Source organism: Myotis nattereri, assembly GCF_964212035.1.
Source record: "Myotis nattereri genome assembly, chromosome: 1".
In the NCBI taxonomy this organism is placed as follows: domain Eukaryota; kingdom Metazoa; phylum Chordata; class Mammalia; order Chiroptera; family Vespertilionidae; genus Myotis; species Myotis nattereri.
In genome coordinates, this window is record NC_138075.1 from 40,118,148 (window position 1) to 40,131,514 (window position 13,367).

The 13,367-nt window shown below is 42.1% G+C and overlaps 1 pseudogene across 1 annotated transcript; it reads left to right on the forward strand.

Annotated features, from left to right (window-relative positions):
• Positions 1-12,814: 12,814 nt before the first annotated feature.
• Positions 12,815-13,133, forward strand: LOC308533453 (essential MCU regulator, mitochondrial-like; annotated as a pseudogene). Its single transcript has one exon. The product of its transcript is annotated as an essential MCU regulator, mitochondrial-like (transcript).
• Positions 13,134-13,367: the final 234 nt, after the last annotated feature.

Sequence of the window (13,367 nt, forward strand, 5' to 3'; positions counted from 1 at the left end):
GTAAAACGAGAAGATTAAATGATCAACTCTCAGGGCTCTCCAGGCCTAAAACTGGGTGGTTTCATATTTCTATTACAAAAATGCTAAAAGAACTAACAACTTTGCCACCCCCCACTGAACTTTGGATTTAATTCTTAATATTTTCTGTGACTCCAGGCCACGGGAATGTCATAGAAACATGTAAGCATCTGAAATGATGGGACCTCTTATTTCTTTTTACCAAGTCTTGGGACAAACAAAATCCATAGCAACACAAGCATTCCAAATAGTTTTGACCTTTTGTCAGAAAATATCCTAATAGTAAGTGCACAGTGTACGCACAATGCTTTTCCCATGTTGTCCTTACTTGGGGCACCTCCCATAACTCAAGCTAGCAAGATACTTTGAAAATATACATATGTTGAAATTTGACTCAAAATAACTGCCTTTTATGGTTTACATTGACTACAAAAGGAGTTAGCTGGTAAGATGTACATGTTTTTGGGTGCCCTCTATGTGCTTTTACAAGTGTTTTTTCTCTTGGATGATTTAAACCATATGTTGAGGTATTTAGAGGATTTTTTTTAAATCAGAAACCCTCTGGTTTGAAAGAAATATCAGGGCAGAGCCTACAAGTTTATGCAAGATGTGTATGCATACACACACACACACACACACATACACACATGCATGCGCGGTTAAGCGTAATTAATTTTTGTCCTCCAGCAGTTGGACTGCCATATTGATAAATAGGATCTGTCACATTAATTTAATCCTGAATTGCTCTGAAACATAGTTTGGGTGCAAATATAAATTCTGTAGAGTAATGGAATGTGTTAAGCCTTTAACAAATGAATGTTTAATGACTGAGAAAAAAAACATAAATAATGAGAAACAAAAGTTACAGGATTTAGTAAATTTATCCTCTCAGTTTACAAAGCTTGTAAAATATTTAGAGGCAGCAATGTCATATCATACTTCAAATAATGCCCTTCAAGAGCATTTTTGGTGATAGACTCTGCCAAGGTCCTGATGGGGATCTTGCTACTGAATTAATTCCAAATAGTCAGTGACTCCAAGACCTGCAAAACATACTCAGCCAATGATGCCTCATTAACAACAGCCATGTACATTAGTGCAAGTGTCTGAAGTGGCAATAGGTTTCATCCGATTTGCCAGTTCTGATCAACAAATTGTAAGTTCCAGAATGCTGTGTGGAGAAGGGTCTGAGGCTGCATCTGGAATCGGAGTCCTGATTGATTGTTGATGTCTGCAGTGGGAGAGGGAGGCTGGGGTGCCCTACCTCCTCCCTTTCTCACCTTCCCAATTTGGTTCTCAATTTCTTTTCTATTGAGTCACTGGCTCTCCACAGTATTTCTCTATTGTCCTTAACTCTTCCCGCCTCCTTGCCCTACTCATGCCATCCCTTCTCCGTGGCCTGACTGCCTGCCAGTCTGGGCCAGTCCCCTCCTCCAAGACTCAGGCTTAATATCCAACAATATTTTGTTATAGACAACTTTCTGATGCCTATTTCTAGCTCCATTTTCTCAGTCTTATGCAACATATTCTATACTAAATTATCACATTCTTTGATTATTTAAGAGGCTTTCTTTCTCTTTTCTGTTAAAGTGGATGCACCATAACAATAGGTACCATATCTTCTGATTTTTCACACCCTGAATGCTTTTACCTGAATAAATACTGTGTCATCTTATTGTTGTTATGGTATACCAACACGAGTCACACATTACTTTGAAATGTTCTATTTCCCCCTGCAGTACATGGAAAAGAAGAAAAGGACAAATAATAGTATTTTCTCTGTGCTTTCCATTCCGAGGCCTTATTTGCATTATCTCATAAAGGGCTTATAACAGTAAGATGAGGAAGATATTATTATTACTAATCCACATTTTCCAGGTGAGAAAATTAAGGCTCATAGAGAGTAAGAGACATGCTCAAGGTTACACAGCTAATAACACAGTTCTTCTGTTGTCCCTCACTGTCTCCCTTGGACAAGATTCATAGAGGGTAAATGCCCTTTATTACAGAGGAAAGAAATTAGTCCAACTAGAGAGGTCCAAATGTTTTGGAATCCTCAGATAACTCAGAACCTCCTTTTTTTATATAAATAAGAGAAGAAAGAAAACATGTCATTACAATAGAGAAGAAGCTAAAACTATTGGGTGGACATTGCAAAAAATGGGCATATACTTTTTTACACAGGTGAAGCAGTTAGAATTAATTTTTAGCATCCACTCCCTTCCCATATTGGTATCACTCAACAACTCTGATGCAAACAATCCTTTTTTTAAATCTCCTTTTTATTGCCTTTCTTATGCTCTCCTGTCACCCAAAACAGCAGTCAAGAAATGAATATGAACATAACACAGGCTGAAGAAGAAGCAAGGATTTCTAGTAGTTTTCCTTGATGAAACTAAACAGCCTCCCACACTGCATGATTTTATTTATGTAAGATTTATTTTGGAAATGAAAACCTATAGGAAGAGAGATCAAATCAGTGGTTGACAGAGGCTGGGAGGAGGAGGAGGAGCTTGACTGCAAAGGGATTTGAGGCAACTCCTCAGGCTGATGGAAATGTTCTGTATCTTCATTGTGGAGCTGGTTACACAACTGTATTCATTTGTCAAACCTCATTGAACTGTGTACATAAAAAGGATGGATTTCACTCTATGTAATTATACCTCACTAAAGCTGGATTTAAAAGAAAATAAAAGGCTTTGAACAATTTGAAACATAAAATCTAACTAGCTAGAGACTGTTAGATAATGCCTGCATGTAGATATACATAATTCACCTATTACAATATATCTAAGTTCAGACAGTCATCTGGTACATGGCTGTCATTTTTTCCCTCAAAAAAATTTAGGAGTGGCAAGAGCATTTATGTTAGATTGACACAAGCTTTTATTGAATTGAGGGTGTTTCCCTCAAAATCAAGATCACACAGCCTGAACTTTCCCCTGCAATAAAACCACAAGTTGGAATGTCAGTAAAACATTGATATGATAGATCCTTCTTGGAGGAGTTGGTCTCTGCCAACACCTCTTCTTTGTAATTAACAAGACAGATGACTTATCTTAACCTAGACTTCCAAGTCCCAGGAGACAATGTATCCAGGAGCCTTAAAAATCTCCCCCCAAAATTACAAATAAAACAACTCACTTAAAATCATTAAGCTTCTGACTGATCAAAATTAAAAAATGAAGGAACAAATATTGCAAGCCAACATTAGTACACTACACATCAAAAATTATTTTGTTAACTTAGTTTATTAACATTATAATATTGCAATATTACAGTTTCCAGTGATTATATTTCCCAGAATGTTCAAAAAGAGAAAACTAGATTAAACCTTTTGTTTTCCTCACTTCCAGTGAGATTTAAAAATTGCTTATGTCTTAAAAATGTACACATCATTAATAAGAAAAACTCACTATACCTACTAATGAATTTTATGACAGCATACCTAACTTCTCAGTATATTTTTTAGACAAACCCCTCCTTTGAACTTTCATTATCCTCATTGTAATCTTACTCATATTTATCTACTTAATCACTATAAGACTGTGAAAGTTTTATTATCCTATCTAAATTTTATGGTAGAAAAGTTTAAATGATTTAGGCTATAAAACTGTGATCATTACCTAATCAAAGTAGCTTCTTGCTGAATGCATAATAGCCTGACTCTGTAAATGTGTTTTTAATTCTATTTTAACAGAAAATAAAATATAAACAAAAATTGCAACTCCTTAATGGTCTATGCCTTCACTTCTAAGCCAGGTTTTGTGTTTTTGTTTTTGTTGTTGTTGTTTTAGTAACAAAAGAAGCAGATAAGAGTTGTGGCTCCTGGTTTAAATGTCATTTGCATAACATTTTTAAAATTATTTTAAAATTGTAATATCAGTCAATAGTCACCCTATTTGCCTCGCCTCAAAATTCTAAACAAACTCTTTGATAATAATTAGCTTCAGATATTGTTAGGTTTTACAAAGACAAATGGCGTACTTCCTAGAAAAAGACAGTTCACTAAAGGAACATAGCAGTTGAGGTTGAAACATGTCCCCAAACGTTAAAATATTGCTTATGTCTTCTCAAAGGGTATGCACCCCACCCTTCATCTTCACACAATTAAGAGAAGAATCATGATGTTCTCTGCTTATGATAGTGCAATGAAGCATGATTATTAAAAAGGCAACATCTAAAGCCTTAGAACACAGTCTATAAGTTCCACTAAAAATATTCGTATTTATTTTCCCACGAGTCAGATAACTAATCTTGAAACATCTCTAATAAACATCTATCCTATATAATAAAAGGCTAATATGCAAATCGACCGAAGAGCAGAACAACCAGTCACTATGATGCACACTGACCACCAGGGGCAGACACTCGATGCAGGAGCTACCCCCTGGTGGTCAGTGCTCTCCCACAGTGGGAGCATCGCTCAGCCAGAAACCGGGCTCACGGCTGGTGAGCACAACAGCAGTGGCAGAAGCCTCTCCCACCTCCACGGCAACACTAAGGATATCGGGCTGAGGGACACCCCACCCCAGTGCATGAATTTCGTGCACCAGGCCTCTAGTCTAATCTAATAAAAGAGAAACATGCAAATTGACCATAACTTCACTATGCCCCAAGCCATGCCCACCAGCCAATCAGAGCAACTATATGCAAATTAACCCAACCAAGATGGCGGCCGGCAGCCACGGAGCTAGAGCAAGCAGGAGGCTTGATTGCCCCGGTGATGGAGGAAATCAAGCTACCCACCTGCCCTGGCCAGCTGTGGCCTCCGCTAAAGGCAATAAAGTTTCAGTTATAGAAGATAAATAAATCCCAGATACCTGTTTCCAGCCAGCCTTCACTGGGAGTTTGGGTGGCTGTGGGCCGTGGCCAGCCTGAAAACAGCCATCAGCCCCTCACCAAGGACGGCAGGCATCCAAGCAGGGACCCCCACCCTGAAGGGGCTATGGCCAGCCTGCAAAGAGCCATCAGCCCCTCACCCAGGCTGGCCAGGCACCCCAGCAGGATCCCCCCTCCCTGAAGGGTGTGTGACCAACCTGAAAATGGCCTCAGCCCCTCACCCAGGCTGGCCAGGCACTCCAGCGGGACCCCCACCCTGATCCAGGACACCCTTCAGGGCAAACGAGCCAACCCCCACCCATGCACCAGGCATATAATAAAAGGGTAATATGCAAATTGACTCTGACAGCAGAATGACTGGGAATGACTGGTCACTATGACACACACTGACCACCAGGGGGCAGACACTCAATGCAGGAGCTGCCCTCTGGTGGTCAGTGCGCTCCCACAGCAGGAGCTCTGCTCAGCCACAAGCCAGGCTGACGGCTGCCAGCACAGCAGTGATGGTGGGAGCCTCTTCCACCTCCTCAGCAGCACTAAGAATGTCCGACTGCAGCTTAGGCCTGGTCCCTGCTGGCAAGAGGACATCCCCCAAGGGCTCCTAGCAAGAGGGATGACTAACTGCCAGCTTAGGCCCGATTGCTCTGGGGATGGAGGAAGCCAAGCTACCTGCCTGCCCTGGCCAGCTGTGGCCTCCGCTAAAGGCAACAAAGTTCCAGTTATAGAAGATAAATAAATCCCAGATACCTGCTTCCAGCCAGCCTCGACTGGGAGCTTGGGTGGCTGGGGGCCGTGGCCAGTCTGAGGGGTCCCAGACTGTGAGAGGGCACAGGCCAGGCTGAGGGAACTCTCCGCCCCCAAGTACACAAATTTTTGTGCACTGGGCCTCTAGTATATATATATATAAAAGCCTAACCGACCTTTACAACCAGTTGACCAAACGACTGGTTGACCAGTCACTTTGACGATGCACTGACCACAAGGGAGCAGATGCTCAATGCAGGAGCTGACCCCTGATGGTCAGTGTGCTCCCACAGCCAACCTCCTGCAGCTGGCCAACCTCCGTGGTCCCTCTCCCCGACCCCCAGCCAACCAGCCCTGATTGCCCCTATCGGGACTAGGCAAGATGGCCCTGATCAGCCCCGATCACTGGCCAGACCAACGAACTCCACTTGTACACAAATTCATGCACTGGGCCTCTAGTCTCTAATAAAAGAATGTGCCTTAGGTGAATTTTTAAAGTTTTTTAGATAAAATAAATGTTATAACTTAGTTAAAAGTGTGCTCTAGGCAATTGGTTGAATAATTAACCAGAAGCATTATAGCTTAGTAGTCTCTTTACATAAGCAACTGCTCAAAGGCCAAACATTCTATTCTGAAGAGGAGAACAAGTTTCCCCTAATTCTTTCCCCAATGGGGCAGTGGCAGTTTACTATCAACCTTTCCTGTACGGCTCCCAGGAAGAATACACACTTACTGCTTATATTTAGAGCATGGTTTATATTTTTCTTGAATTACTTTTTCTGTTCACATATTTTATTTTCTCAGTGAGTGAAAGAATAGGTAAACCATCACATTCTTTTCTCTTTTTTCCTTAAATTAGATCTCAGAGCACATTTCTCAAGTGCAATTGAAATTAACCAAATTCAAAATAGAAGATAGTTGTTATCACCACATCACTATGTTTATGACTATTAATCCACATAGGCAGCCCTATTAGATACACAGAAACTATTGAAGCCAATGGAAATTGGCCAATAAAGCACAAAATAGGACAGAGAAGCAGATGTTTAATGTGCTATGATGGACCCATGAGACAATTCTCAAAAGACACAAAGACATGGGGTCAAAATTGCTCAATAACCAAGAGGATTTTTTTTTCTTGCTGGTCAATATGGGATAAGGCAAAAGTAGGTTTACAGTTATGATAATGCAAAACCCAAAGTTTATTCTTGTATTATTATTTATTAACTAGAGGCCCAGTGCACAAAAATTTGTGCACTGGGGAGGGGGGGTCCCTTAGCCTGATCTGTGCCCTCTCTCAGTCCAGGACCCCTCAGGGGGTGTCCACCTGCTGAGTTAGGCCCAATCCTCAGGGGATCAGGCCTATGCTGACAGTCAGACATCCCTCTGGCAGCTTGGGAGCCCTCGGGCAGTGGGGAGCAGGCCTAAGCCGTAAGTTGGACATCCTGAGTGCTGCCGAGGAGGTGGCTTATGGCTGAGAAGAGCTCACATTGTGGGAGTGCACTGACCACTAGGGGGCATTTCCTGCATTGAGCATCACCCCCTGGTGGTCAGTGCGCAGCATAGCGACCGGTCATTCCCCCATTAGGGTCAATTTGCCCTTTTATTATATAGGATTATTGTATTATTTCCATTCAAACAACTGCAAACCTACTTTTGCCTCACCCTGTATACCCAAGTTTTTTTTTTTAATATATTTTATTGATTTTTTACAGAGAGGAAGGGAGAGGGATAGAGAGTTAGAAACATCGATGAGAGAGAAACATCGATTCAGCTGCCTCTTGCACGCCCCCTACTGGGGATGTGCCCGCAACCCAGGTACATGCCCTTGACCAGAATCGAACCTGGCACCCTTCAGTCCGCAGGCTGATGCTCTATCCGCTGAGCCAAACCGGTTAGAGCCCAACAAGATTTTTGCAAAAAGAAGAAAAGAGTGCTGTGTATAGTAAAAACAGTTTATCATCAGGATACTCTCTCATTCTCAATTATCTAAATTTTCCAAGTCAACCAGCTGAAATAGAAAGTCCTAACTGGCTATAATTCATGAGCAATACCCTGAGTAATTTATGGCTTATAGTCCAAGAGTTTAAAATGGGAAGGGTAAGGAATTATCCCTCCCATCCAAAACGGGGGATGGAGGGCTACGGGGAGAGCTGACATCTGCACTAACAGTGGCACTATAGCCAGGCATCCACATGGTATGAAGTGTGCACACTGCCGGTTAGTGTACAATGTCAAAGGTGCAAATTCTTGAATGTAGTCAAATGTGGGAATCTGACACGTTAGCCTGCAGTTGGTATATCTCCAATCTATAGTTTCTTAGCCTGACATCTTTCAACACACTCATTAAGGAAGAGGAGGAGAGTACATGTGGTCACCAGATTCTTTTTTGTTTCGGAAAGAAAGCCGCATCCTTTCATTACCCCTTACCATCTTATTGCTCCAATTATTACTGCAACTTTGAAAAGATTCTTATTTGACATTGGCTTTTTAATCAAGAATAAACAAGACCACACACCCTCCTGAATGATACATTAAAAACATGTGTCTATTATGATAAATACCCTCACAGGAAAAAAACACTTAATGAAAACCCAAAAGCCAAACTAAGTGATGGAACCAGACTCACCTGTAGACAATTCTTCACTTTTTCTAAGGTTGGCCGTCTTCAGTCCATCAAACCCTTAATGGGCTGAATAGGATGTTGATGTGTGTGCTCTCCATCAGAATATCTCAGTCTGGTCTAGAAGGTTCTGATCTCAACTTTGCCACACCCCAAGAACTGGCAGAATGTGGAGGCATAAATCCTCACAGAGAGGATTTTTGTAGGCATGAGGATTAATAAGTGCCCCAAGCATAGTTCGCATGCAATAAATATTTGTTAGAATAAACTGAATGAAAAGAAGTAGGTAAAAAATAAACAAGAGCAGGAAGTTAAGAATAGAGCCTTCAAAGATGTCCTCAGCTGTGAAAATAAGTCAACCACAGAGACCGAGAAACAATTGCAAAAAAAAAAGGAAGAAGGGAAAGGGGAAGGCATGGTGTCAAGAAAGTCAAAATTAAGGAATATTTAAAAGACATGGTCATGGTGTCAAATGAAAAGAAGCAATATAGGGAAATGTGATTATAGCTGTTGGTGGGAAATGTGATTCAAAATGTTCTCTGAAAGGAATATGATCCTTAGAAATCTTCTGAAAATTGTTGCTGGAACTTAAAAGCTGAAGTAATTTATGGTAACAACAATCAACAAAAACTATGGAAATAAAGTTAAAGCCAATTTCAAAACACTTAACGTTGTTAAGTAAGGGACAACAGAAAAATAAAGAAAAAAAATCCCTCTAATGGGAAAAAAGCCATTTGGGCTTTGATAAGCATACTGACATCATGCTGCTGCATAACATGTATTCTTTTTCCTCTGCTCTCTCAGAAGAAAATAAACCAGCATTTTCCCAAAGTGCAGGGACACGAAGACCTTCCCTATGAATATTTAAAAGTTGCTTTACAAAATACTAGGAGTTAACCTGGGATTCTTGGGTGTTGGGCCTCAGAAGGTCTGTGACCCCGGTATACTGCGTTCCACTCCTGTTATTCATGTGTGGAAGAGGGTCCATGGCTTCTATCAGATTCTCAAAGAACTTGTTACCCTATAAACGTTAAGAACCACTGTTCTGGAGAAAGTAATACATTTGGCCACTGGAGGAAAAGGTTTAAAACACTTTTGATGGCAAGTCAGGCTGACATCGGCACATTCTTATTCATCCTTACCACTTTTCCTTCCACTCCATGGAAGTATTGCTCTCCTCATGGGCTTTCTCTGTGCTTTAAATCTCACCTCCTCCCTGTTTCTTTTCAGTCTCCTTTGCCCCATAAATATTGCAGCTCCCAGGACCCCATGTTCACTCCCTTTCTCTTCTTACTTTATATATTCTAGCTAGCTAGCTGAGCTGTATTCTATCTGGCTCTAACAAATTTCTACAGGATGCTTATAAAGTCTGGAAACATAGGTGAGTACCTAATGAATGATTTATTGATACTATATTAAAACACATGATAAAATATCATTATCTATGTTTTCAGAATTTATGGCCATCCAATATATATATTTATAGTTTCCAAATTAATGTCAAGCCAAAAAGTCTTTCTTGAGCTGGATGTGATTTTCAGACTGTGGACTGTCTATGGAACATCTCTACTTGGCACCCCCAGACGCTTCTCACACGGCTCGTCCAACATCACCTCCTCTTGCATTCTCCATCCTAGGGAATGGTTTCCTCATTTTTAACCCACTCCTAAAGCACAAGTCCAGGAGTTGCTCTCTGCAGCTTCCAGATTTCTGAGAGTTACCCCTCAGAAGCTCCCTCCTTTCACCAGTTCTCTTTTCAACTGATCACCAATTCTGTCTACTCTGCTTCATATACACTTCAAAAATCTTCCCCACCCCAGCCCATCTCCACTGATATTGTCTTAATTCAAGTACTTGTCATTACTTACCTAAACTCTTGTATTAGAGCAGGCTTCTTACCTCCTATCTCAGCTCCTTCCAAATAATACCTCTTAACCAGAATCTTCCCAAAATGCAAATCTGATTATGATCATCTACTACCTCAAATTCTTCCATTGCTCTAATTGCTGAACAATATAGCCCAGAGTCCTTGGCCTGGCATACAAGGCCTTCATCTTCTACCTTCTCACCTTCATCTATTTGGTGCTGCAGCCACACCCACTAACTTGACTTTCTTCAAACAGGCCTTTGATGCCATTGCTTGGATTTCCACCGGTGATGAGCTTCTATTAATCCTTCAAGGCTCAGCCCCAAATTCCTTGGAACTATCCCTTTACCAGTGGGTCTGGGACTCTCAGCGGTTATCAGGATTGGGAACCAGGCACAGGGAAACAAGGTATTTTGTTTCAATATCCAGGTTAAGGGGAGTTTGGTGTCAGGGACATAGCTAAACTGGGAGCAAAGCCAAATGCAGAGTTGTAGCAGCAATGACTTGAGGTTAAGTCATGGGAGTATTAGGCTACAGCCCCTGAAAGTCCCACCAAGGACTTGATCCAGAGTTTGAGGTAGAGACTGAGATGTCATCTTAGCATAAGGAGGAGTGTTGTGGCCAGGGAGTTGGGCAGCCTTTGACAATGTCTGTGAGATAATGAATTTAGGGAACTTCAATATACTCATGAGTGAAGGCCCAATATTATTTCTTTTAATAAATTCTTTTCTGTTGGCACTTTTTCTAATAAAAACTTAGTCAATTTTACTAGGGAAAAAAACACAAAGAGAGTTTTGAGGCTAAATTAAAGTTTTTAAATGATACTTAAATGCAACTTCCTTCTTTTATAGATGAAGAAATTGAGGACTACAGAAGTTAAACAAAATTTCAAATACCATACCTCTAGTTGGTGGCAGCCAATTGATGATATAGTAGGAAACTAAGTTTGAAGAAAAAAAAAGGAACACATTCTCTAGGAGTTTTTAATCTACAACAGAAAATCAATGTCCCAATGGCCATGATCATAAAACCCACAGAGTAGTATAAAAAAAATTAAACAAAGACATGGTTTAATAGGTACATACATTTGTACAGATCAAAGTCAACATTTTCAGCTTTACACATTAAAAAGAAATCTTAAAAACAATGTGACCAGTGGTTCTATCTTTATAAAACTAAAAAATTATTTGAGCTGAGCAGACCAGTGAGGGTGCAGTCAAGAAAATAAGTCATTCTGTATCTTTGAAACAAAATTATATTGGAACAGAGAATTGGTTACATAGATAATGGAAAAGCTGAGAATCCAAACAAAGAATGGTGAGACTTCCCCAAGATGAGCAAAAGCAGGAAGGCACCACCACTCCTTGTGCTAGATGGCCAGCTGGAGAAGGTGGTATTCCCAGAGCCCAGCTAGTGGAAGCTGGGTCGAGAGAGGAAAAGGCTGCCCAGTGGGACCTGAAATTCCAGAGGACATTCAGTCACTACTTCCAAAAAACCACAGAAGACCTTCTTTCAGGGTAAGGGATAGTAGAGTTAAATTAGGAAGTGATTCTTCCCCAACTCCACCCCATCTCTCTCTTTCTGATTTTTGCTTGCAATCTGATTCATCATCCTCACCCCCAGAGGCAGCTCTGAGAGAAGAGAAATTTTCCAAAGGAAGGAAGCAGTCCAACACTGCTGATCTGAGCCAACTGCCCATTTCCTTTGGGGTTAGAATTAAGGCATGAGGAGCGAGCCATCACAGGACAAAGGGACCCAGAGAAGCATGCTTCCTGAGCATGATGAAAACACCGAGGTTACAGATGATGACTAACTACAGTCAAATCACCTTCCAAGTTCTACTTTGCTTAATTAATCCTTTCTTCACTCTCTGACATATAGTGGACTCTTAAAGGAGCATTGTAAACCTACACAGTCAATTGCCTTCTTCAAGCCAGCAATAGCATCTTCCAGAAAGACAGGAAACAGAGAAGTCGACTCTGCTCCACCAGTGAGATGTTTCTGGAAACCCACCATTTTTCATATATATTCCTTGAGAGCTGGGGAATAATACCAGAGAGGGTCTCTAGCCTGGAGTTAATCATTTGGGGGAAATATGCAACAAGGAGTCACTGATCCTCACTCTCAAGGTCACCCTGACATGTGGAGGCTCTCCAGAATCCCAGAGCCCGATGCATTCCAGCACATTGCTTTGTTGTGGTGTCAGCTGTCAGTGGGCCAGGTGATAGAAGTCGAGCCACCTCGGAGCCAGACAAGCCGGAGGACACAGATGTTGGAATTTAAATGTGTTCCTTCTTCCTTCCAATTCATACTCCCACCTGGATATCCAGGACGCCCTTAACACATCCCTTTCTCCTCGTTTATTCATGTTTTCCATTCATCAATTCCTTTAATAAACATTTATTGATTACTTACTATGTGTCAAGCACTGGGGACAAAGCGGAGAACAAACAAGCAAAAATCCCCGTCCTCATGGGGTAATAAACAAGTAAAATATATAGTTTGTCCAATGATCACATGGAATTATAGGAAAAAAATAATATAATAGAAAAAAGCCACATGTCTTCTGAGGGTAGGAGCATGGAAGTTTATGGAAAGGCGTCCAGAACCTGGCGCACGTGCGGCAGGGAGGCTGGGCCCTCGCCTGCTCAAAGCCTCCCGAGACTTGGGGCGGCTTCTTTCTGGGCGCAGCTGGCGGGGCGCGGGGTCCGGGTGTCGCGATGGTGTCCGCAGCGGCTCGCCGGCTGGTGTTGGCATCTGTCCATCATGGGGCTTTCCGGAGGGGTCCGAGCTTGAAGAACGATGAAGATATCACCGCCGGACGGGGCGGCGCGGGTCGGGGCCTGGCACCGTCAAGGTCCGTCATCGCTACTCGCAGCGGCGCCGTTTTGCCGAAGCCGGTGAGAACGCCCTTGGCCTTCTCCGCGTGCTCTGCACTGCGATCCCCTTCCTCTACGTCCGGACGCTCATCAGCAGAACATTGCGGCTCTCCTCGAGGAGCATGACATTTTTGTCCCAGAGGACGATGATGATGACTAACAAACAGGTCATGAAGTTCAGGAAGGAGAAAGCCCTGACTGAGTCAAGAAATGGGGGGATAAGGACACACATGCAATGCCTTAATCAATAAAGAAAAAAAGAGCCGAAACCGGTTTGGCTCAGTGGATAGAGCGTCGGCCTGCGGACTGAAGGGTCCCAGGTTCGATTCCGGTCAAGGGCATGTACCTTGGGTTGCGGGCATATCCCCGGCGGGAGATGTGCAGGAGGCAGCTG